Raw genomic sequence first — 26661 nt, 5'->3', positions numbered from 1 at the left:
GGCCATTGTACTTAGCCAGAAAAGGATGGTGTGCCCACTCTGGGTCAGGGACGAGTTGTTGCCCCAAGTGGAAGAGTTTAAGAATCTTAGAGTCTTGTTCATGAGAGAGGGAAGAGGGGAGCGGGAGACTGAGAGACAGATTGGGGCCTCAGCTGCAGTGATGCGGATGCTGTATTGGTCCATCATGGTGAAGAGAGAGCTGAGTGTAAAAGTGGAGCTACCTAAACCCCTACCCTCACCTATGGTCACAAGTTTTGGGTAGTGACCAAAAGAATGAGATCATGGATACAAGCGGTGGCGAAAAGTGCAGTCATTCGAGAGGGGCTCAAAGTAGAACCGGTACTCCTCCATATCAAAAGGAGCCAGTTGATGTGGTTCAGGCATCTGATTAAGATGCCTTCTGGGTGCTTCCTGGGTGAGGTGTTCCAGGCATGTCATACTGGAAGGAGGACACAGTGTAGACCCAGGAGATGTTGGAAAGCTTATATCTCTCTAACAGACTGGCGACCTGTCTAGGCTGTACCCTGCCTCTTCCCCTATGACAGCTGGGAAAGTTTCCAGCCCCACCATGACCCTGAATTGGATAAGGGGAAAGAAAATTAATGGATGGATGTACCTGTATAAATGGTGTAGCTGCACTGAGTCAGTACACAATTTTGTGTTTCAAAATGGTATTACATGACAGTAGAGCTAGGCCCATGTTCAACTTCAGTTGACACTGATGAAGAGATGTCAAGTGAAGACATAGATAGAGACATTTTTGGACATAAAATATTATTGGTTATTTATTTTCACTTTTTTGATAGTTTTAAACATTTCAAACTAAACTAAACCTTTTTTTAAACACAGGAATTAGAAAGTACCTTTTTTACCTGCAAGTATCCAAATGCCTTGGCTTGTGACTTAGCAAAAAAAATAAATAAATAAAAAAGAACACAACAGAACAGAAAATCACCTTTCTATCAGGTAATGCTGTTTGGATCCATGACTCTGATCTCTGTTCCCTCTGTCCCATCCTCAGGCACCATCTCTGTAAACAGCAGAAGGACCCCGTTTACAGCTAGTGGTGAGAGTGAAATTTTGGACCTGGAGGGTGACATGTATTTGGGGGGGCTTCCAACTGACCGCACCAACCTCATCCTGCCCACTGAGCTCTGGACAGCAATGCTCAATTATGGCTATGTGGGCTGTATTCGTGACCTTTTCATTGATGGTCGAAGCAAGGACATCCGTCAGATTGCTGAGGCACAAAATGGGGCTGGTATTAAACCATCATGCAATAAACAACCAGGCAAGCAGTGTGAGAGCTACCCATGCAAGAACCGAGGAGTCTGCAAAGAAGGCTGGAATCGATTCATCTGTGACTGCACTGGCACTGGCTACTGGTCACGCACCTGTGAGAGAGGTAAGTGTGATTGTTTGGATGTCATAATAGTTCATCCTCATTCCCAAAACCTTACATACTGATACCATCTCTAATATTGAAGAACTAGTGCCTGAAGAGATCGACAGGTGAAGCAGCATGGGAACAGCAGTCTGTGTGACAACTTTATAGGAAATCCCGATTATAACATTTGCAGGCTGAACATGGTAGAGTCAAACTGTGTCCCATTTGAGGAATCAATTACCTTGATGGATATGTGTTACTATTTCAACATTAAGCATAAGCGGGACTGAGTGCAGCTGAGTTTGAGTTGAGACTTTCCAGCTTTGATTTGACTAATATACTGATATACCACCAACAAAAAGTTCTGTCAAGTCTACAAGCAACGAGGACAGATAAATGTCTTAATATCAAAACATTATAACAGCTAAACTAAATGTAGCCCAAAGAGCTGAATTTAGCAGCAATGTGCTTTGCTTAAAACATTCAAATGCTTATTGAATACTAAAAGGAGTCTTGAATCTCCATATTGGGGTATGCATAATCATTTAAATTGTACTATTTATCATTTGATAAATAATATATAGCTTCACATATATTAAATATGTTCAACTAATTTGGGGCATTTCCTTTCATCTCTTGACTGGCTTCGACGAGGTACAGCTATTTACTCAATACTTATGACACCAATGACAATTGATAAAAATGTAGATAGATTTGGGGCAACTTGACAATTTCCACTGGCTTTTTTCCAGTGAGAGAATATTCTACTACCCTTCTGGCAAGTTCATTCTGATCATGGTATCCAGACAAGTCTGATTTCCACATCCCAAGCCAAATTGCTTCAACTGCTTTTTGGCACATCAGTTAACAGCATTCTGATTATATCTCCAGGTACAGTAGATTTATTTGGTTCTTTTATTCAGTGAGCCACTGAAAAATAATTTGACCAAGTCTCATTTTTCCTTTTGAAAATTTGCAGGGCATCAGTGGGTCAGTCTGATGTGGGGTGTTTAAGCTACCATGAATTATTTTGCATATAATGATTGCTGTGAAATTTTTGCTTCACATATATTAAATCCGTTTCTAGATATTTCTTTCTTTTCCTTTTTTAAAAGCCCATGCAACCACTTTTTTTTTTGCCCTTTTTTCACACATGGAAATCGGAGGCAATGTTTGACCATAAATATCTCAAAACTTTTAAAGGTAAAAGCATGGAATTTTCACTGTTCTTTTCTTACCATACAATTGAATCAGAATCTCCAGTTTAGGACCGATACACCAAAAAATGCAACATGTCCTCCAATTCAAGTGTAAATATTCATTGTTTCTGCAGGCCCTGAAACCATAGGCCTGGGAGCTTGAGCGTCCTGCACAGTTTCTTATCTATTCCCAGGACTGTGCTCTTCTGAACAGAGATCTTGGATGTCGTTCCTGGAATCTGTTGGAGCCATTCTCCCAGTTTGGGGGTCACTGCCCTGAGTGTTCTGATTACCATGGGGACCACTGTTACCTTTACCTTCCACATCATCTCTAGCTCTTCTATGAGCCCTTGGTATTTATCGAGCTTCTTGTGTTCCTTCCTTCTCGATGTTGGCATCACTTGGTATTGCAACCATCTGTCTATCACTACAGCTTTCTTCCTCTGCTTGTTCACCACTACTATGTCCGGTTAGTTAGCCATCACAAGTTTGTCTGTCAGGATCTTAGCTTGGTAATTCTGAAACACCCTTGGGGGAATATGTCATTTTGACCTTGGGACTTCCAGGTCATACTCAGCACAGATGTTCCTGTATGCTATGCCAGCCACTTGGTTATGATGTTCCATGTATGCCCTTCCTGCTAGGCTCTTGCACCCTCCTGTTGTGTGCTGGATTGTCATTGCTGGATTGGGCATCTCTGCACAGCCTGAACCCGGGGGCTTGCCTTGTGTGGTAGACCCCAGCCTCTATCAATCTTGTGCTCAGAGCTTGCTCCTGTGCTGCCATGATTAATACCTCTGTGCTGTCTTCCAGTCCAGCTTTGTCCAGCCATTGGTAGGATTTTTTCGATATCAGCATTTTTTTCTATTTGGTGGTGGTACATACTTTTTAGAGGCCTGTCCTTCGATGATAATTCCTGTTCTTTCTCCTCTTCTTTCTCTGGATTCTGTTGCTTAGGTACTCACTAAGCACATGATCCTTTGTGGCCATATTCCTTATGTATTCATGGATCTTTGTTGTTTCATCTAGGATACTGTTCCGACACTCACTAGTCCTCGGCCTCCTTCCTTCCACTTAACCTACAGTCTCAGTGTGCTGGATTTAGGGTGAAACTCTCCATGCATGGTAAGGAGGTTTCTTGTCTTGATGTCAGTGGCTTCTGTTTCCTCAATCGGCCAGCTTATTATCCCAGCAGGGTATGTGATCGCTGGTAAGGCATAGCTGTTGATTGCCCGGATCTTGTTGTTCCCATTCAGCTGACTCTTCAGGAATTCCCTTATTTGGTGGTTGCAGCTTTTCTAGTGGGCTCTTCATGGTTCCCATTTGCCTGTGGGATTTCAAGGTACTTGTAGCTGTCTTCAATGTCTGCAATCTTGCCATCTGGTAATGCAATCTCCTTCAGTTCTGACTACCTTCCCTCTTTTTGTTACCATTCAACTACACTTCTCCAGTCTGAATGACATTTTGATGTCATTGCTGTAGATCCTAGAGGTGTGGCTCAGTGAATTGATATCATGTTCACTCCTGGCATACAGCTTGATGTCATCCATGTACAAGAGGTGGCTGATGTTTGCTCCATTTCGTAGTTTATATTCATAGCCAGTCTTCTTGATGATCTGGCTGAGGGGATTCAGGCCCATGCAGAACAGCAGTGGTGACAGAGCATCTCCTTGGTAAATCCCACACTTGATGGTGACTTGTGCAATTGGCTTGAAGTTGGCCTCTAGTGTTCTCCACATTCCCCTTGAGTTCTTGATAAAGGACTATGGAAATGACATTCCAGTGTTGCTGCTGTAGATCCTAGTGGTGTTGATCAGTGAATTGATGTCTCATTCACTCCTAGCATACAGCTTGATATCATCCATGTAGAGGAGGTGGCAGATGTTTGCTCCTTTCCTTTAATGATGTGGCTGAGAGGGTTCAGGCCAATGCAGAACAGCATCTCCTTAGTAAATCTCGCACTTGATGGTGTGCAATTGGCTTGAAGTTGACCTCTAGTGTTCTCCACATTCCCCTTGAGTTCTTGATAAAGGACTATGGAAATGACATTCCAGTGTTGCTGCTGTAGATCCTAGTGGTGTTGATCAGTGAATTGATGTCTCATTCACTCCTAGCTTACAGCTTGATATCATCCATGTAGAGGAGGTGGCAGATGTTTGCTCCTTTCCTTTAATGATGTGGCTGAGAGGGTTCAGGCCGATGCAGAACAGCATCTCCTTAGTAAATCTCGCACTTGATGGTGTGCAATTGGCTTAAAGTTGGCCTCTAGTGTTGGTTTCCACATCCCCATTGAGTTCCTGGTGAAGGCTCTTAGGGTTCTGTTGATTTTATACAGTCATAGGCATTCCAGGATCCATGTGAGATTTTGAGTCATAGGCTTTCTTGTAATCAATCCAGGCGGTGCACAGGTTGGTCAGTCTGGTCTTATAAGCAAGCTTCTCAAGGATCACTATTGCCTTGGTATACATCAGCTGGTTGGTTTCAGTGATGGTCACAGTAGGGATTGCTCTTCTTTTAGTAGCCTTTCAGAGGGTACTTCACATAGTCATGGTAATTGGCCATGGAGGGTCCAGGTTTGCAGCTTAGCCATGATCTTCTCTTTTCAGGTCAGCTGCTCTGACATTCAACATTCAACTCTGACATTCCCAAGTTCTTGGGACTTGGTACTCAGTCTTAGAAAGTGGAGATGATATCTCCCCCATGACCTGACCTGATGTCCTGGCTCCCCCTTGCCATAGCTTTTGTGTTATACCTCATCAATCTCCAGTTGTGATAGCAGTTGCTTCTTGCAGATTTTGGAACACTGAGCTACTAGTATTTTCGATGTTAGTCTAGATGTTGGGTGTCAAAAAATCCTTTGGTCACACATCATCTTGATGTAACCCCTTTCATTGGGGTTACATGTGTAGTAGCATTCCAACAGTGGGGTATTCTCATCCTGTGTCCACTTATGCCATATCCCTGTGCCAGTAGCCCACTTGTCATCAGTATGTTCTGGTTTCCCAACACCTAACCACCACCTGGTGGTGAGTTGGATCAGGTGGCAGGGGAGGATGCTGGACAGACTTGGCACACCTCAGAGTATTGTGATGGTATGCTAGGAATTAAGGTTTAATATTTTTCCCGAAAATGACATGAATCAAATCCCGGGAAATGACGAGCCATTTCCCGGGAATCCCGGGAAAAAGTTTATTTATTTTTTTATTTTAATTAGGCCTTCTGTAGCCTCAGACCCGTCGCTATGGGCGGGCCCTGGGGGGCCGTGCCCGCCCACTGATACGCTTGGGCCCGCCCTGGCCCGCCAACCAGCCAGATCACTAATCAAGCTAATAATAGTGGTGCCCCCCCTGTTGGATTTCATAAGCCCCCCTTAAGAGTGAGATCTGGCGACGGGACTGTGTAGCCTGTGTCGGCCTTAACCTATTGTGATATTGTAGAGGTAGCTTTCCAGCTATGTCCTGTTATGCCCAGTAGGGGGCAACGTCGGCTTGATTAACGCAATAAAACCTACATCTGGACATTCGAGTGCTCGAGCTATGCGGTGTTGTATCGTTCCTCAACACTCCCTTAACAAATATAATTCGAATATTCCTCCATTGTACATGGAATTATACCAAGCTATTTTACAACTGCTGGTGCAAAACAATACGGTTCATCTCCACAGCATTGATAAAGGCTCAGCCACGCTGTCGTGGCGACATCTGTTGCGCTATATCTCCACCAGTGGAACGCTGTAATAGTCATTGAAAAGTTAACTACCGTACTACACTATAATATGGCATAACACAGGGCCTTGAGAAATGCACTACGACTTGGTCATTGCCATTCTGGCAACAGCAAATTTATAACACCGTGTCTGAGGGTTAAAGTAGGTTCGCTGTGAATCGTCTTTTGAAAAACTGGCCAATCCTTATAGCCTAAAAAATATACATTTTACTCAACTCCATTTTAAAAGCGAAATATGTTAAAGCAATCTATTTCATGATAATTTCTTCACACATTAGGCCCGTATCCTAATTCATGATTGTTAGTAAGCGGCTGCAAACGAGGAAAAGAAACACTCGAAGTTAAACAGATATTTCTTTATTGTTCAGGGCAGGCATATTTTATAGGCTATAATGCAATATAACAATATATAATATAAAATTATATAATACAAAATACCTTAGGGTAAACACATTGCCTACGATTTCAACAAATTAAAGAGGAAAAAAGTACAACTGTGTAATACCTCTATTAAAACGCTTGAGATGAAGGCTGAAGCCTTAAACGGAGGCTGAACGTGCCTGAAATGAAGAGTAATGCTTTTCGCATTAAACGAACCCTTCTCTCAATATTTCCTTAAATTTAACATTCTGAAGCTTTCTTTTCTTTCTGAAAGTCAAATCGACGCGCGCGACTTTTTTCCCGGTTTCCCGTCTAACGTTTCCCGGGAAACGGGAAATGGTTCTGATCGCATTTCCCGGGAATCCCGGATCCCGGGATTAAACCCTACTGGGAATGCCTGACAAGGGCCCTGGCTCGGGAGATCTTCAACTCCCACCTCCAGCAGAACTTCAACAGCTGGGGATATGGAGTCTGAATGGCTCATGTTCTGCACCTCCATTGTTTAGGCCACCGCACAGACGTGCAGCTGCAAGGTGGTAGGTGCCTGTTGTGGTAATCCCTGAACCACATGGTGGATACCGGAAGTGAAGGGTGCCATAAAGCTGAGGAGTCCTATTAGGCTTGGTTAGCTTGTGGGACTTAAGAGACAGCTTGAGAGACAGTCCTACAATGTCAACCTTGTATGGCTGCTTTGGTCGATGTGCCTCTGCAACATGGTGCCTCAGGTTTGGCACACTACCGTGGTGTTCCCATTTTTAACAAGGGTGGGCTCTAGCTATAGGAGGATCACATTCCTCAGCCTCCTCAGGAAGATCTATGCCAGGGTGCTGGAAAGGAGAGTTTGTCCAATAGTTGAACCTCAGATCCAGGAGGAGCAGTGCGGGTATTGTCCTGGTTGCAGAATGCTGGTCCAGCTCTTTGTCCTCTCAAGGATATTCAAGTGTTTTTGGGAGTTTGCCCATCCAGTCCACATGTGTTTTGTTGATGTGGAAAAGGCATTTGTCCATGTCTCTCAGGGTAGTGTTGAGCATAAACGCAAAGCTGTCAATTTATGGGTTGATCTACGTCCCTAACGTCACCTATGGTCACAAGCTTTGGGTAGTGGCCAAAAGAACAAGATCGTGGATACAAGTTGAACAAATTAGCTTTCTCTGAAGGGTGGTTGGCCTTTCCTTTAGAAACAGGGTGAAGAGTGCAGTCATTCAAGAGGGGCTCAGAGTAGAGCCACTCCTCCACACCGAAAGGAGCCCATTTAGGTGGTCCAGGTATCTGACTAGAATGCCTCCTGGGTGAGGTGTTCCGGGCGTATCCTATTGGGAGGAGGATCTGGTGCAGACCCAGAACACGCTGGAGAGATTATATCTCTCGGCTGGCATGGGAATGCTTTGATGTTCCCCTGATAAGCTGGAGAAGGTGCCTGGGGAAAGGGAGGTATGGCTTTCTCTGCTTAGGCTGCTACCTGTTACCGTGACCTGGCTCCAGATAAGCAGAAGGAAATGGATGGATGGATGGATGGATGGATGGATGGATGGATGGATGGATGGATGGATGAGGAATAGCCTTTCAGAACAAAGTTGGCTTCAGGGGAGGGAAATTAAGTTATAACAGCTTGTTTCATATAGTTCAGCTCAATTCATATTAATAATATGTGCAACTGTAGTCACAGGAACATCAAGTTACTTCGAGATGGTATCATAGCCTTTACCTTGAACGTGCTTGTCAATAATTGTCTTTCTCCATATCTTGAGACAGTTTTCTCTTTAACTTTCTGTGGTCCATGTTCAATGTGGTACACACCATGATACCAAAGAGCACAGTGACACCCTTTAAAAATACAGCCTGACTAATTACAAGTTAGAAGACACCCATAGTGCCAATTACACCTGGCACTACACCTGTAGTGCCTTAGTTTAACATGCCTATATAGTCAACTTATTTTCAGTCTTTTCTGGGGTACCATAATTTTTGTCCAGTTTTTTTTTTTTTAATAATTCAGTTGAACCACAATTCAAAAGCAATGTCTGATTTTTGCTAGTTAATTTTCAGTAAATTCTTATTTATTATTACATTTGTCAGTTTCAAGTTATTTCAATAACCATTGTGGGTTTTTCTTATTTGAACAGAAGGGTACCAACAATTTTGTCCATGTCTGTATGTAGGCTGATTGACTGGCAACCCTGCCTTTTGCCCTATGACAGCTGGGATAAGCTCTAGCCCTCTCGCAACCCTGAACTGCATAAGCAGAAGAAAATTGATTTATTATATGATCCTATATAGAGGACTTAATAGGATGAGAGAATTTAATAGAAGACATAATACACCTCACACAAGATGCACTATGCTGACATGCCTCTGTCTCTTCTTCCTAATACAAAAGTGTAAAGTATCTGCTAGCAGTATTTGGTTTGGTCTGTTACCTATGACCAATTCAGGCATAGCACTTTGGTGTATGTCATGATTCTGAATGTTGACATACTGTAATACTATAGAAAATATCCTAAATCAGTTAGAAATGAGCTGAAAAGAAAAGAGCCAGTGTCATACAGGTCTGTTTTTAAAGAGTGTGGTATAGTCATGCTGTAACTGTCGTTGTAGCTCAGGAGGTAGAGCAGGTCACCCACCAATCGGACGGTTGGCGGTTTGATTCCTGGCTCCTCTGGGCTGCGTGCCAAAGTATCCTTGGGGAAGATACTAAACCCCAAGTTGCTCTGCGATGCAAGTGTTGGAGTATGGATGTGTGTGAATGTTAGACAATAAAAGCACTTAGCTTAGTTATCTATGGAAGTGCTAGTGTGAATGGCTAAATGTAAACAAGTTGTATAAGCACTTTGAGCGCTCAGATAGAGTAGAAAAGCACTATGTAAGAACTAGTCCATTTACCAATTAACTGCACCGTTTGAGATTGATTGTGGTGTACTTTGGGTACTCTAGTGATAATAGATGAAATTTTTGTATTGTCAAATAGTGTACTGTAGGTTTACTTGTGTTACCAAGCTGTTCATGTTTTGAAAATGATTTACCTTTTTAGATGCTGACAATCAGGTTGTTGTAAGACTTTATTGTTCCTCACTGACTCTGAACCTGTTGTGTGCTGCTCAAATAAGCAGTAGAGTTTTCCCTCCATCAAATGCAGTCAATAATAAGAAAAATGTATTTTTTAAAAAAAGCCTGTTTCAACTCAAATTAATATTTATTTGTAATAACCTACCCCCAAAAAAGGACAAACTAAAGCCATATCTACCATTGATATTCTGTGCCTTCACAAAGTGAGTGCAGATTATCATAATTTAATATTTGCTCTGAATTTTGATTAAACAGTGACCTCATCGGTCAAATTTGACCAGTAATCAGCAGATACAAACCAAATGTGGGGCAAAGACTTTATGTAGAACAACACAGAAAATGTTTTAGGCTTTTAAGACTCAACATTCTAATAAACAAAAAAGTCAATACAATAAATGTGTCTGGAAGCTAAAGTTTGTGGTCTTTTGTACACTTGTGTATTCCCTTTCTCTAATATCATAACTGCTGACTGTTGACTTTGTAATGTAGAACCAATCATGTGGGACATTGTCTCATATCTGTGATGGGTGGGTCAGCGGATTAAAATGTGCTGTAACACATAAAGTGGAACACCTGGTTACCCTGATCTATGTGCAAAAAGGAAGGTGGGAAATAAAGCTACTGGAGATCTGAAAGAAAGGGATTTTTTTTCAGCTCTTATTAAGTGATAGGCAGATTCATCCAGACTCCATCAATGTTTACTCACTCAAGCTTTACCTTACCTCAGCTTAGCTTTATTTATTTTTAACTTCTTCATGTAAACATTTTTATGTCAGTGATCTGCATTTCCTAACTGACTAAAAGAATTTCCCAGCAGACAGGTGAACTGTGTCTCCACCCTGTGGCCATGTGATCAAAATACAGCTTCCCAGTCATGCAGATAAACTGAACAAAGGGCATTTAGAGGACACAGAATGCTTCAGCATATTATCAGATCATTTATCAAATTAAGCTACTGTGACAGGACAAATAATCACCGTCATCTGATTGATGCCAGTAGAATGCAAGGAAATGGCAATCAGCCCTGGAGGGTTTAGGGTATATTTGTGAGAATCATGACTGTGAGGTTTGACTGAACATCCAAGAGACCCTGAATGCCTTTTAACTAAACAGCTGGGCAAAATATTTACCCCAAAGAAAAATATATCTCCACTTGTTTTCACAGTTTGTTTGCTACTACTAAGAAGCTTCCACTTTTTAGTAGTAGTATAGTTCTATCGTATCTCAAAGATTATTTCACATGAAGATTACCTCAAAATATTTTTAACGTACATATTTATTTCGTATAGACTTTAAAAAATACTTAAAACATTTTATATTGTATATTTATTTTAATATATGAATAATATTTATATAATATGATTGAAATTAGTATCAATAGTAATTAGAATCATTTTGTGATTTGAGGATGAATAAACAGAGAAATGGGAGGGGGGAAAAAACAAGACAACAATAGAGACACGGGGAAGAGTTGAGCATAAAGCAACATGAGGAAAACAAAAAGGAACTGAAACTCAAATATTTAATCAAAAGCTAACACGTTAACAACTGTGATGAAATGCTGGAAGATCCAGTGAGAGTTCCTTAACATTTAAAAGTTAAACAAAAAAGATCATGTGACTGACAAGGGGCATACATCTGATTATCCCATAGCCTTTATTAGTAGAGCAAAAACTAAGTGAAGTGCATGAAAACAATTCTTAATTTTCCTAAGCCTTTAGCTCCTTGATGGCTTCTACGCTAAGGGTTACGTTTTGTGCTGAATGGAAAAGCTGTGTGTGGAGATTGAAAGCCTTGCATAGAGCACTAATTATGGGGTCCACTTTTATTTTTATGTGTCAGTGTGATCAAAATGGCCTTCTTGATTCTAGCTGCTGACAAAAACAATAATGAGTTGGTTTGATGCCAGTAGTTCCAGAACTTCCATGTTAATCAGTCATACTGACACTGTCAAACACTGTCTACGTGTTTCAATTCATTTCAGTTCAGTTTGATATTTATAGCACCAAATCAAAACAAACAGTTACCTCAAGGTGCTTTATATTTTAAGGTAAAGACCATACAATAATTGCAGAGAAAATGCAACAATCAAAAATGACTATGAGCAAGCACTGGTGACAGTGGAAAGGAAAAACTTCCTTTTACCAGGAAGAAACCTCCAACAGAACCAGGCTCAGGGAGGGACAGTCATCTGCTGAGACCGGTTGGGGGTGAGGGGAGAGAGACAGGACAAAAAAACATATTGTAGAAGAGAGCCAGAGATTAATAATGCAGAGCAGTGTATTAATGGAGTAAAAAGAAATGCTCAGTGCACTGTGGGAATAAAAAGGAACAAGAAGGAACAAAAAGGAAAGTTTTAAGCCTAATCTTAAAAATAGAGAGGGTGTCTGTCTCCTGAATCCAAACTGGGAATGGTTATTTAGAAGAGGGGCCTGAAGGCTTAAGCCTCTGTGTCCCATTCTGCTCTTAAGTATCCTCAGAACCACAAGTAAGTCTGCAGTCTGAGAGCAAAGTGCTCCATTGGGATAATACGGTACTATGAGGTAGATTTATAGAGTTTATAAGAGTTATACCAGGGAGTCGAGCACTTCTGATTTAAGGTTTTCTTTTTCAGAGGAGCCATAATATCCAGTTTATAACATCTTCATTCCACAAAGATGCTACAAAGTGGGTGATCAGGTTTGTTTAAGTAATAAAAATGTCTGTGAAGATGATGTGGTAATTGATGTAACAGTGCATTGAAATTAATAAAGCAATAGTAGTAATTTCATACTACTATCAAATTTGCTTTAAGTCCACCAACTGTGGCACATACATAGTTGTAGTACACAAAGCATTAACAAAAAACAGGCAAGCACATGGACATCTGCATGTACCCATGTACTCACTGTCTGATGACGAAATTGAAGTCGCTTGGACCCTAGTTGACTTACAGACAAGGAAAGTATAATCCATGCCTCATGGCTGACAACTGTAACCCTAACCCTTTTTTCCAAAAAAGTAATTTTTGTTCTTCTCCAGTTTTTTCTGGTTTATGCTACCTAACACTAACCTGGTGGATGTTAAGAGGTTAAAAAAATTAATGAGGTTTGCTGGTTTGTTTTCTTGTGGCTTTATTCATAAATTGTAGGAATTAATAAAATACTGACACACCTGCTTCATATACAATATGGATAAATGTAATGGGCAACACCCCTAACATTTGAATTCAGTTATTTTCATACTCACCGGTGTATAAAATCAAGCACCTAGCCATATTTGTCTGCTTTACAAACAAATGTGAAATAACTGGTTGCTCTAAATAGCTCACAGAAGTCATTACTTACTGTAATGTAATGTAATGACCATTGCAACAAGTCATTTCATGAAATTTCTTCCCTCCTAGACTTTCCACAATAACCTGTGAGTGGTATTATTGTAGAGTGGAAGAGTTTAGAAACCACAGCAACTCATCTATGAAGTGGGAGATCATGTAAAGAGCAGGATAACTGAGTGATGAGGCACATAGTCCACATTACACCTACATCTCCTGTAGGTGTAATGTATGGACACACAGTACTTTTCACCTTACAGTGTATTTACTTCAGTCTTACTTGAAATATGGCTAACATCTCTCCATGTTTCTGATTTTCTCTCATAGAGGCTTCCATCCTCTCCTATGACGGCAGCATGTATATGAAGGTGGTGATGCCGACCATCATGCATACTGAGGCAGAGGATGTCTCCTTACGCTTCCGCTCCCAGCGGGCTTACGGCCTCCTCATGGCCACCACCTCCCGAGACTCAGCCGACACGCTTCGGCTGGAGTTGGACGAGAGTCGCGTCAAACTCACGGTCAACCTAGGTATCGTATGCCCCACCCACCCATTGCCTTTACACCTCCACCTTCACCGTGAGATGGTTTACCGTTGAGCGGTAACTTCTCTTTCCCAATTCTCTTGTTATCTTTTTTGTCTTTTCATCAGTTACTCATTCAGTGATGCCTTAAAAGTTTCAGCCATGTTCAGAATAGCAGTCAGTTATCTCCTTTGCATGGGCGTTAATGTGCACATAAATAACCAGATAGCTGGTTACTGGGTAACATGCTAAGATATATCATTATAGTTCATATTCTAAATATGTTTGGACCATCTCTGAACCAGAAAAATACACCCATATTGTTGTTTATAGATTGTTTGAGACAGTGAAAGCACAATAAGAAGAATACACATCATATAGAGGTTCTACATCTAGTTGTACTCTGTTCTAGTTTAAGAACAGAGTGCATAGTTTTCCTGAGAGGTGATTCCTAAGAATGCCCACTGATCTTCAGTCCATCAGTCATCAGGAGAGGATTCAAAAGGAAAAACTTTTCTTGTATTTCTAACTAATGTCATTTTTGTGTCTGACATCAAGTAATTTCTGCGTCACCTTTGTCACCTTGCTGTTGTTCTGAATGTTTTTTTCTTTGCTTATGATAGTTTTTATTAAACTTCGTGCTCTTTCAATGTTTTGCTTTTGTTTGTTTTCCCATCAGCTCCATTTCCCATCATGCTTTGTCAAAAGATGGTATTCACCCCTTCAAAGGCCTTAAGCCTGCGGCCCGTCAGGTGAACAGCCCGAGAACAGAGCGCAGCAAAACCTACAGCTGGCTGCGACCCCACACTTCCAATCCCAATATTTAAAAAAAGAAGAGAAAACTTGCAATGAACCATGAGTGACAAACTTAATTTTGTATATTGGATATACAGTTTGGCTTGTAGATAAAATGTACGATTAGCAGTGTTAAAATGTGTATAACACATTTGATGAATCGTTCTCTGATTGTATTGACTGATATGAGGCATACCCTTATTTCTTAATAAAAGAAAATGCAGCTCAAATTGATCAGTACTTAATATGATTTTATATCCCATAATAATCCTTGTAATTTTCTATAAAACATGTAAAAAAAAAAAAGTGTAAATATTAACAGGTCGAGCTTAGTGGCATGTAGGAATAGTATAGCACTCTAGATTTGTGATTGGGGTTCCTGTGCCTCTGTATGGTGCTGGTGCTGACTGAATCGTGGCTGTTTGCTCCCACTTTTCTGTTGCGGTTGACGGCACATGAAACCACCAGCCACATGGTGACCAACCCTCACTGTTTTCACAGTTCAAAGCAGCAGTTATTCTGGTCTGGGTTCAGATAATTAAGTTGTTTTTTCTCATTTACAATAGTATCTTCTTTTTCAAAGCTTTGTGGCTCTAAATTAGGTAACTGCAATCAGCTTATTGGTGCAAAGGCTTTGGACCCAGAGAATGACTTAAATTGAAAGTCAAATAGTCAATGTTGGGCAGGAAAACCCATGTAGCTGGTAATACAAGTGGCCATTTTACTGTAAAAACAGCACATAAATAACTATTAAGTGTAAACACTGGTAATTAACAAAATCATAGAAATTCATGTCTTCTTTTATTAAGTATTAAATGATGACATTTTTATTTATTACACAACTGTTTGGCCTAAAGATAAATATAAAGAATAAAATGGCTGCCTCGCTGCATGTGTACGTCCCCGGAAGGGTGGACTTTTTGTTTTTGGATGTCTGCAGCAGTAACCTTGAAGGATGCAATTTCATCTGTCATTTATTCTTCCCCATCTAGACTGTATCAGGATAAACTGTAACTCCAGTAAGTTAACACTCAAGTTTCATTTTGCTTTCTTTGTTAATGGTATGTTGATATTTTCTTTTCTTTCTTTTTTTAAAAAAATAAATGCAATTTTAAAAATACACCACACTCCACCCATTCCGATTTGAAGGGTGAGTTTGAGCAGCTGGTTTGAGTAATTTAACAAAAGGCATTAGAAATAGACTCAGTTAAATGAGGTGGTGAAAACTTTATTCCTTTTTTTGAGGGGGGGGGGGGCGCGTTTCAGCTTATTCTATATAGGATGTAGAATTACAATTAAATTCATTCTCACACCCCTTTTCCTCTGTATACATAACAATAAACATTTAAAGAACATTTGAAGAAATATTTTTGGTATTAGATTAGATTAGCCTATATTGTTTCCCATAGAAGAAAACTGTCTTGGCAAACAAGGAAATATACAATACAGTGCTGTGAAAATGTATTTACCCCCCTTCCTGATTTCTTAGTTTTTTGCATATTTGTCACACTTACATGTTTCAGATCATCAAACTCTCTTGGCATTCTCTCAGTCAGCTTCATGAGGTAATCACCTGAAATGGTTTTCCAACAGTCTTGAAGGACTTCCCAGAGGTGCTGTGCACTTGTTGGCTGGTTTGCCTTCACTCCAACTCATCCCAAACCATCTCAACTGGGTTTAGATCAGGTGATTGTGGAGGCCAGGTCATCTGACCCAACACTCCATCTCCCTCTCTCTTGGTCAATAGCCCTTACGTAGTTTGGAGGTGTGTTTGGGGTCATTGTATTGTTGAAAAAGAAATAATGGTCCACTAAGCGCAAACCAGATGGGATGGAATGTCGCTGCAGAATGCTGTTGTAGCCATGCTGGTTAAGTGTGTCTTGGATTTTGAATAAATCGCCAACAGTGTCACCAGCAAAGCACCCCCATACCAACACACTTCCTCCTCCATACTTCACGGTGGGAACTACACATGTAGGAACCATCCGTCTTACAAAGACATGGCCTTTAGAACCAAAAATTTCAAATTTGGACTCATCAGACCAAAGGACAGATTTCCACTGGTCTAATGTCCATTCCTTATGTTCCTTGGCCCAAACTATTCTCTTCCTCTTGTTGTTCTTCCTTAGAAATGGCTTCTTTGCAGCAATTCGACCATAAAGTCCAGATTCATGCAGTCTTCTCTGAACAGTTGATGTTGAGAAGTGTGTGCTACTTGAACTCTGTGAAGCATTAAGGTGGGCTCTTATCTGGGGTGCTGTTAACTTGTGGTTTCTGAAGCTGGTAACTCTAATGAACTTATCCTGTCCAACAGAGGTAACTCTTGGTCTTCCTTTCCTAGGGCGGTCCTGATGAGAGCCGATTTCATCATAACGTTTGATGGTCTTTGCAAATGCACTTGAGGATACTTTCAAAGTTCTTGAAATTTTTTGGATTGACTGACCTTCATTTCTTAAATTAATGATGGACTGCCATTTTTCTTTACTTGGTTAAGTAGTTCTTTCCATAGAACATAGAACATTACTCAAATAGGGCTAGTCACTGTATACCAACTCTACTTCTTCACCAAACAACTGATGGTCTCAAACACATTAAGAGGGCAAGAAATTCAAGACATTAACTCTTGACAAGGCACAGCTGTCAACTGAAAGCCATTCCAGGTGAATACCTCATAAAGCTGACTGAGAAAATACCAAGATGTGCAAAGCTGTCATCTAAGCAAGAAGTGCCTACTTTGAAGAATCTAAAATCTAAAACATATTCTGGCTTGTTTAACACTTTTTTCTTTAATAAATAATTCTATATGCATTTCTTCATACTTTGGATGACTTTAGTATTAATATACAATGTAGACAATATTTAAATAATGAAAAAAAACACTGAACTAGAAGGTGTGGCCAAACCTTTGACTAATACTAAATATATTTCACTTTTGCCACATTCTTTGGTATAGAATAAGAAATTACCACTAAGAACCAGTACAGTAGTAACAGAGTATTACTTAAGTTTGTTGTCCAATTTGAGACTACAACAAATGCATCAACAGGGTAAAAAAAACTTTGGCATCATATTACCTTTGCTCTCAGCAACAAATTTGACAAATTTGGTACTGTAGATGACGATTTTTTATTGTAGGGTCTTTACCTTAAGGTGCCTTGAGGTGATTGTTGTTGTGATTTGACGCTATATAAATAAAATTGAAGTGAATTGAATTGTCAACTGTTTGGTGTTACTCCACAAGTAGGCATTTTCTAAAATAAAGTTGAAATTCAGAAAGAAAGTATGAGTGGGATGAGTAACTATATTCTATGGTAGCATGCCAATAAAAACTGTTGAAGTAGAGCTTAGTTCAGGCTTTGAGAATTCCTACTAAAATAGATCAAAACTATCTGCCACAAAGCATGCAGCTCATTTAGAAGAATTTTTCTTTCAGACAACATATTGTATTGACATGGCTTAGCTAAAGTCAAGATACAGTACCAGTCAAAAGTTTGGACATACTTACCCATTTAAATGAATGGGAGAGTGTGTCTAAACTTTTGACTGGTACTGTATGTTGTTCTCTAAACAGCATTACCCTCAAGGTAACACTGACCAAGGTAAATTATTATTAAACTATTATTGATTAGTACCAAAATGATCAACTTGACTGTAGAAATTATCCATGTATGGGCAGTTGAATACAACTTAATATATTTATATTAGATCTTTATATAGTTAGGATGAAAGTACCCAGATATCTAAAGGGACTTAAGTAACTAAGTTTTTAACCTTTGATGTCCAGTACATCAGGTGCTCATTTCATACCTTGGATTTTATGTGAAAATTCAAATCTGCATACAAATACTAGTCTTATTTTGGGGAAAACTGAAAACTTTGCAGTGTTAAACTGAATGGTGCAACCATAAAAATGTGACATTTTGAATTTGGACATTTATGTTAAAACACTTATAATATGCATAATAAGCCTGTGCACATCACAGATATAAACCTATCATATCCTTATAAAAACAAAGTACACTAATAGAGAAGTATAAACCCAAGGAAAATATAATATTTTAGTTTCATCTGGTGGACATTTTCAGACAGGTACAATGAATGTTTTAAATTGCAATTCTTTAGACTGTTTAAGTAATATTTATGGTAATGAGAACTAATTGAGCACTGATTGACAATATACAAGGGTTTTTGTTTTACATTCCTAACATAAACCAGAGTCAAAAGATCCCTGAAAATCAGCCTATTAATTAAATTCAATATTTGACTATTTATTGAAAACTTTGTGTTATGTCAGAGGAAACTGAGATTTAAAGTGGACTAATTCACAGGATATTCATATTAGTGTTATTAGTATTTGTATTTGGGGGAAAATTCAAAATCTAATATGTTAATACGTTAGAGTATATTCTACACATTTCCAGGCTACCTATGGTGAATCATTGAGCTCTTTCTACATGTAGTGTGCCTGCTGCTGCTTTTACAGTAATTTCCCAAAACACTATGTATTGCTTTTACTCATAATGAGGCTATGGAGATCTTTGCCTTTAACTTAGCACAAAAAGTAAGGAAATTTGTGTTTGGTCACTTATTTCTTTGTTGTAACAATGCTCCTTGAAAATACATCTTATACTGTTGGAAAGTCTGTTTATTTTCCCTTAAATGGTGCAACATTTATAAGGAAAATGTATTTGTGGGTTGAGCAGCAGAGTTGAGTATGTGGGTTGTGCCCATGGAAAACTTGCCAGATCTTCTCTGAATAAATTGTTAAATTGCAGGTATGTCTTTTTTTCTTCAGACTTCAATCATCCAATCCAGTAAACGACACCAAACAAGAGTCAATAGCAGAATAAGTTGTTTGGCACTGACAGACAAGTTTAAAAAACAGGGGTCTCAGTAGCATGTGGAAGAATCATACACAGCCTGGCACCTCCTCGTTATGCTGGTCACCAGCTCTACAACTACTGATGATGTCCCATTCTTCAACCAGCATTTGTCGCAAGTCAGTCAGTGTGGCTGTGATGGTCACTTTGGTATGAACGGCACGCCCAAGCTGATTCCACAAGTGTTAAATGGGGTTGAGGTCAGGACTGCAGGCAGGCTGTTCCATTTGCTCCACTCCCAAATTTCCCACTCTGTGGGGATGAGCATTGTCATCTTGGAGGACAGAGTTCTGTTCCAGATTGTGGAGATATGGGATTGCCACTGGTTGCAGAATCTCATCTCCATATCTCTCTGCATTGAGATTGCGTCCAAAGATGACAAACCTGATTGTCAGCACCTGGGGTACGAGAAGCTCAAAACAAGAGTCAATAGCAGGATGAGCTGTTTGGCATTGGCAGAGAAGATTTGACAAGTTTTTCATGGGCACAACCCACATACTCAATTCTCCTGGTCGACCTACAAATGCATTTTCCTTACAAATGTGGCACCATTTAAGAAGAAATTAACAGGCTTTTCAACGGTATAAGATTTATTGCCAAAAAGTATTGTTACAACAAAAAAAATAATTGATTTAATACAAATGTCTTTACTTTTTGTGCTTTCAGGTAGGGATAGATAGATAGATAGATAGATAGATAGATAGATAGATAGATAGATAGATAGATAGATAGGAGGGAATAACTTTGTAATCAAAATTATTCAACCCAGTGTCGATTTGAGTGTAAATACAATATGTAAATAATGTATAATGCATCTTTCAATTATTTTTGTGATAATGTTGAATTTACTAATAGTTTTCTTGTAATGAAATTCTTTTGTTTTAACCGTTTTTCTTTTTCAATGCTGTAGAATTTTGCTTATAAACCAAAAAATTAGATGGGGGTGAAGTTTTTTCCCATCATTAAATGGCACTGACAGTACTATAGTTGTCTTTTTAGCTTATTTAAAATCTTATTCCATTAGTATGTATTAAAATTGTATGCTTTAGAACCTACAATTTATAATTTGGAATTTTATGAATCCCTTCTATGATTTTTTTCCCCCAAAGATAAAAAGTTGTTAAAAAAGTTTAATACACACAAATTGATATAAAATTGACAATTTCAATTTTATTTTTTTTCATTGGAACAGGTGTACACTGTCATATTAAGAAATGAAGATTAAAAAAAAGACAGCAGAAAGGGAAAGGAATAAAAGGAAAAGATTTCTTTAACCCTATGATGAGTAAAAGCAATTTTTCCTACTGTAGTTGCAGCATAGCAGTCTGGTGTCTGATATGAATAATTTACTGACTATAACAAACCTTTGTTTCCCATAAGATCTAGTTTCAAATCCAATTTTAAAGTCATTTTCAAGCTACTAATCAGGTTGTAGAATACCTGTTAATGTTCCTAAACTGACTGGTGGGAAAGCAAAGGTTTGGTTTTAGGCTCAGGATGTCCTTAACTTTGTGACTGACCATTGTTCTCAGGCAAGGGACCGGAGACCCTGTATGCCGGGCAAAAGCTCAATGATAATGAATGGCATACAGTGCGTGTGGTGCGTCGCGGCAAAACCTACAAGCTAACGGTTGACGATGATGTAGCAGAAGGTACTTACCTCCATCAACTGGAAATATTCTTAGTGTGTCTTTGTCAGTGTTATTCCACCATGCTACAGCATGTTGCCATAAACAATTTATAGTGTCAGTGTATAATTCTGCTGCAAAGAAAGCATGTAGATATGTAACCATTAGTGTCAATTTGCATTCATCTAATACTGTGTAATGTAATTTTCTCCTTAAATCAGCCCTTTTGTGTTAGTGTCAGACAGTGTTCTCTTTTCTTTTTGTTTGTTTTTTGTCTTTCTTTCAACCCCTCCCCTCCACCCTCCCCGTCTCCAGGCCAAATGGTGGGTGACCATACTCGTCTGGAGTTCCATAACATCGAAACAGGCATAATGACAGAGCGCCGATTTGTTTCTAGCATCCCATCCAGCTTCATTGGTCATCTGCAGAGCCTAAGGTATTCAACTTTACTTCTTTTATGTATGTTCTGTATATTCTTAAAATGTTTCCTTATTTCTAAATGTCTGCTCTTTTCTGTTCCTCAGATTTAATGGCATGCTCTACATTGACTTGTGCAAGAATGGTGACATTGACTACTGTGAGCTCAATGCCCGCTTTGGGATTCGCTCTATTATCGCTGACCCTGTCACCTTCAAATCCAAGAGCAGCTATCTCAGCCTGGCCACTTTACAGGCCTACACATCCATGCACCTCTTCTTTCAGTTTAAGACCACTTCGCCGGATGGTTTCATACTCTTCAACTCTGGAGATGGCAATGATTTCATCGCTGTAGAACTAGTTAAAGGGTAAGCTTTACTTTAGAGGACACCTGTTAAACTGCTCCATTTTTCAACCTTAAAAATTTACAAGTGACATTATTTGGTTTACAATTTAAAGTGGCTAGTGAATGATTGATTTTATTTCACTCCAATACATATCACATAAACATCTATGAATTAAGACCATGATATTGTACATGGCATGACTACCAGAATAAGGAGCACTAAAATGAAATCTTAAAATAAAAAAAAAAAAAAAAATTATTTCTATAGTGGACCTGTAGATGGACCATAACTATTTCTTTCACATGTAACTTGGGGCTGAATATGTTGCCCAACAAGACTTCAGCATCTGGACTGGAGGAGCCAGGGACTGATCTTCTAATTGGTGGAAGACCTGCTCTACCTCTTGATCCACAGCTGCCCCTTCGCAGGTGCCCAGTGCATAATGGGACTCTTATGTGTATTCAGATAATGAGTTTTTGTGCAGAGTAGTAGTTCTAGTGGTTCTATTTCAGTTTGGCAAACTGGATTTTGTCTTCTTTCGCTGATCTGCTGCAGGGAAGGAGGAGATATTTAGTCATTAAAAGTAATTCAAAAAAAGCAATTAGGGTTACTAACATCTTTCTTTATTATCTTGTCTTGGTTTGTTCTGGTAACCCTTCCAAACGAGCCATACTTGTTCAATCTTTTTCTAATTGTATCATCATGAACTTAACATTTAACATGCTAACTGAGGCCTGTAGAGTCTGAGATGCAGATCTTGAGTTTTTTGTAATTGCACAGTCTAACCTTGGAGTGAATTTGCTGGAACGTCTACTCCTGGGAAGATTGTGGCATTGTGTTAACACACACCTGAATACCCCAGACCAGAAAACTGCCATAACTTCTGCTTTTATAGAGGTAGTCACACTTGCTGGAGATCAATGAATCAAGTGAATTAGTAAGCAGTAAGGGTGTACTTGGTTTTGCACAGGCTTGTGTAGATTACTTTCTTTTCACAATTGTGTGTGATATTTTGTTTCTTGTTGGCTAGTTTGTGAATAACTTTACAAGTTGCAGATATCTAAAGATATGAATTTTGTCTTAATTAATAGTATCCAAGATGAGTGTGAAATTATCCAAAACCACATTTCGGTTCATACTTTGTTTTTTGGGTTAGAGTTTAAGTTCATGTCTTTTCTTAAGAAGAAATGAATAACAAATAACCAAAAAAAAGGAAAATATTCTTTTTCTCACAAGCCTGATCTGTTGATCATGATTGGATTCTGAATATCAAATAAATTTCACATTTCTGCTGTATTTTTGCTCCTAGACATTACCACATGGGTATCACGGTATGGGAAGATGGAATTGCCATATTGCAGACATTTGTATTGCTGTTTCAGAGTTGGTTTCAGAATTGTTACATCCCATATAACTAGTGCTTCTTCTCTTATAGGTACATCCACTATGTTTTTGACCTTGGGAATGGGCCGAACCTCATCAAGGGAAAAAGTGAAAGGGCGCTAAATGACAATCAGTGGCACAATGTGGCTATCACCCGAGACAACAGCAACACCCACACGCTGAAAGTAGATGCTACAGCCACCAGTCAGAGTATCAATGGTGCCAAGAATCTGGACCTGAAAGGTATACTCAGGATATGACACCTTTTACATATGTTAAACTATATATTAGTTTGCCCATTTTTCATTCAGATATAGTGGTTGGTTGTTGAACTAATAAGAAACAATATCATTAAACTTTTCTTTGCCATCATCACTATATTATTGCCAGTCTCAGTTTGTTGCTTAACTGAGGCTCTGTAGTATAGTGGTTAACACATTCACCTCACAGTACATGCAAAAGCCTGCCGGTTTGATTGTGTTGTGGGTTCCAGGAGGTCATCTTTGGAGACAGGCTCTGATCAGCTGGCCTGTGCTGCTGCTGGATCTGAGAGTCATTCCTGATCTTTGTGGATTTAGCCAACTACAATCTAAACAGGACCATGTTAAATGAGCCATTAATCGCTGCTTTCCAACCTGTAGCTAGTATAAACATGATCAACATAAATTCAAATTGATGACTCCTTTTGGAAGAAAGAATTGTATTTCAGCAATCATACTGGCATGCATCTGAGCACTTATTTTGAAGCAATATCTGAATTAACTTTAATTTCTGTGGTCAACAGGACATAAAAACTGCATGTACAGAATATTCAGTGTGATCTGATGAGTTATTTATTTTTTGTTTTTCCTGGAAGCGATACTTCTACCATCTTTGCTTTTGCAAAATTCTCCCATAATTTTCAATCCAGAATTCTTTGAGTGCCATCTCTCTCTTTCTTACAATGCCGTTGCTGCTGCCCTGGAACTAACCTAGAGTGAGCAAGGATACCACAGTCTGCGCTGCACCAGGGCAACATAGTTCATCACTGTAAACTGTACAAGAATAATGCAAATGACATAGTTTAACTTTGAACTTTCTGTCCAACAGAAACTTTAAATAATATGAAATCATTATTGTTTAATTTGTTTTAAATAACATTTCAGAATATGAAATATATTAAATGTCCAGTATCCAGCCTGGGAGAGTAGCTAGGTGGGTCAATTTATGGACATTGAAGGACTTCAGACTTTTTAAAAATTTCCCAGTGGTGCCTCGGTGCTTGTTTGCTTTTGAGAAATGAAAGAGTTTTTGGTTCTGGAAGTGGATAATTACATCAGACTTAACCACTCAGTACATTTTCTGGTGTACCCTGTAATGCAGCAGTAACATAGTATGTAGGCTTAAGTACATGAGAATGTGAATAATCAGAATACATTTGCAAATGTATTCAACACAATTTCACCTTAACAATCGATTCTCTCTCACTTTCTCCGGCAAAGGTTGCTAGGAATCTGGGAGTCATGTTTGACGACCAGTTATCATTTACACAGCAAGTGGCCTCTGTTGCTCGATCCTGTCGCTTTGCACTATATAACATCAGACAAATTAGACCGTTTCTAACGCAGCATGCTGCTCAGCTCTGGTGCAGGCTGTGGTCATCTCGCGCCTTGATTATTGTAATGCAGTGCTAACGGGCCTTCCAGCCTGTGCTATTAAACCATTACAGATGATCCAGAATGCAGCAGCACGTCTGGTCTTCAATCTTCCAAAACAGGCACGTCACCCCACTGCTCATTGAGCTTCATTGGCTTCCGGTTGCTGCTCGCATCAAATATAAAGCCTGCATGATTGCCTATAAGGTGATGACAGAACAAGCGCCCTACTACTTGCACTTGCTCCTAAAGGCCTATGTTCCTCTCGGCCTTTGCGTTCCTCCACTGAATGTCGCCTTGCTTTACCCAACATCTACCCAAAGCAATCCAGACTGTTCTGCTCCATAGTTCCCAGATGGTGGAACAAGCTGCCCACCTCCACCAGAGCAGCGGAGTCCCTCGCCGTTTTTTAAAAAACTCCTAAAAACCGAGCTTTTAGAGAACACCTGCACTAACTAGGACAAGTACTTCTGATGTGTATAGACGTACATTTTTAATTTTGCATTGTTTTTTAATGTTTAACTCTTTTAATCTTTTTATTTTAATGTTTTGGCTTTTTGTATTACTGTATCATCATATTATATATCATGTAAGTCGCTTTGGATAAATGCAATAAAGTAAAGAAAGTAAAGTAAATTAGTTGGCCTTGTATTTGGATTGAAAAGAAAAATGATAGGTGTGAGTCAGACCTGGACAACTTTCATGAGTAAAGTCTGGGAAGTCTGATGTGAGGAGTCTCTTTAGGCCAATTCTGCAGTATTTTCATTTAGCATATGTATGAATTAGCCCACTCCAAAACTGTATTTTCTTTGATTAAAGTCATTTTATTTTGATTTTCTTCATTATTTAACATCTCTGTCACTGTAACTTAGATCTGAATATAATTTAAGACAACATTTTCGGTAAATATTCACTTACAGTTTTCAGTTTTTTCTTTTCCTTTTATAATGATAATATTCTTCTTTACTTTTAATTTTTTTTCTGTGCCCCAGGTGATTTGTTCATTGCTGGACTGGGTCCTGGCATGTATGGCAACCTGCCTAAACTAGTGGCTTCCAGAGAAGGCTTCCAGGGCTGTTTGGCTTCAGTGGACCTCAATGGTCGCCTGCCAGATCTCCTCAATGATGCATTGTTTCGCAGCGGGCAGATTGAGCGTGGATGTGAAGGTACACCATCCCTCAAATCTCAGCCTGATTTAGACTACAACACAAACTTCAACTCCAACTCCAGCAGCCCTTTCTTCCTGCTCAATGCAAACAGTAGCACTTCATCCCTGAATCCATATGGAAGGCGCTTCATTTTATTAACTGTATTTCTTGCCTCACTTACTCACTGCTAGACTCCTGACCAAACAACAGTCACTTCCTCTTATAACAAGTTATCGGCCACATTGGTTGTCTGCTTACAGAGCTGTCATAGTCACTATTTAAGCAGTGTCAGTGCTAGTGCATCAACGTAAAATTACCACAGGTGCTCCATTTTGTTTTTATTTATGATGCTTTTGTAAAGTTTTTCTTCTGAATGTTATATTATTAAAAATTTTATAACCAAAAAGTAAAAATAAAATAAATACAAATAAAAAAACAGATTCTAATGGGTGCTGGCTCAGGTGTATCAGTAAAAGGACAAAGAAAGTGACACATTCACATTCAGAGCAAATGTTATTTTCACTAGAACATGCCCACTTGACCTTTCACAAAATCCTGCCCCTTCAGTACTTGACTGTGTATGTTAAGCTTTCATTCCAGCTCTCTGCATATGTAGTAGTCAGTGATGTGCCTGAAGTTTGCAGTGGTTTTTGAAACAGTTGTTCCAAAACAGAGTCAGACTTACAGTAGCAGTCCAAACTTTGGACTGCTACTGTAAGCCTTGTATTCATTTTTATTAGGTTACTGTGGAATTTACTGAAATTAAAACTGCTGCTAGCTAACTTACACTTAACTCTGAGAGTTAGCTAAAATGCTTGTGGCTACATATGCTGTAT

At 39.3% G+C, this 26661-nt stretch overlaps 1 pseudogene; it reads left to right on the top strand.

The window, feature by feature from the left end:
- Positions 1-26661, top strand: part of LOC115772692 (neurexin-3a-like) — a 311850-nt pseudogene that overhangs the window by 162138 nt on the left and 123051 nt on the right.

Source organism: Archocentrus centrarchus, chromosome 22, assembly GCF_007364275.1.
Source record: "Archocentrus centrarchus isolate MPI-CPG fArcCen1 chromosome 22, fArcCen1, whole genome shotgun sequence".
In the NCBI taxonomy this organism is placed as follows: Eukaryota; Metazoa; Chordata; class Actinopteri; order Cichliformes; family Cichlidae; genus Archocentrus; species Archocentrus centrarchus.
The sequence above is the reverse complement of the archived record's forward strand: the minus strand, read 5'-3'. Positions and strand labels throughout refer to the sequence as shown.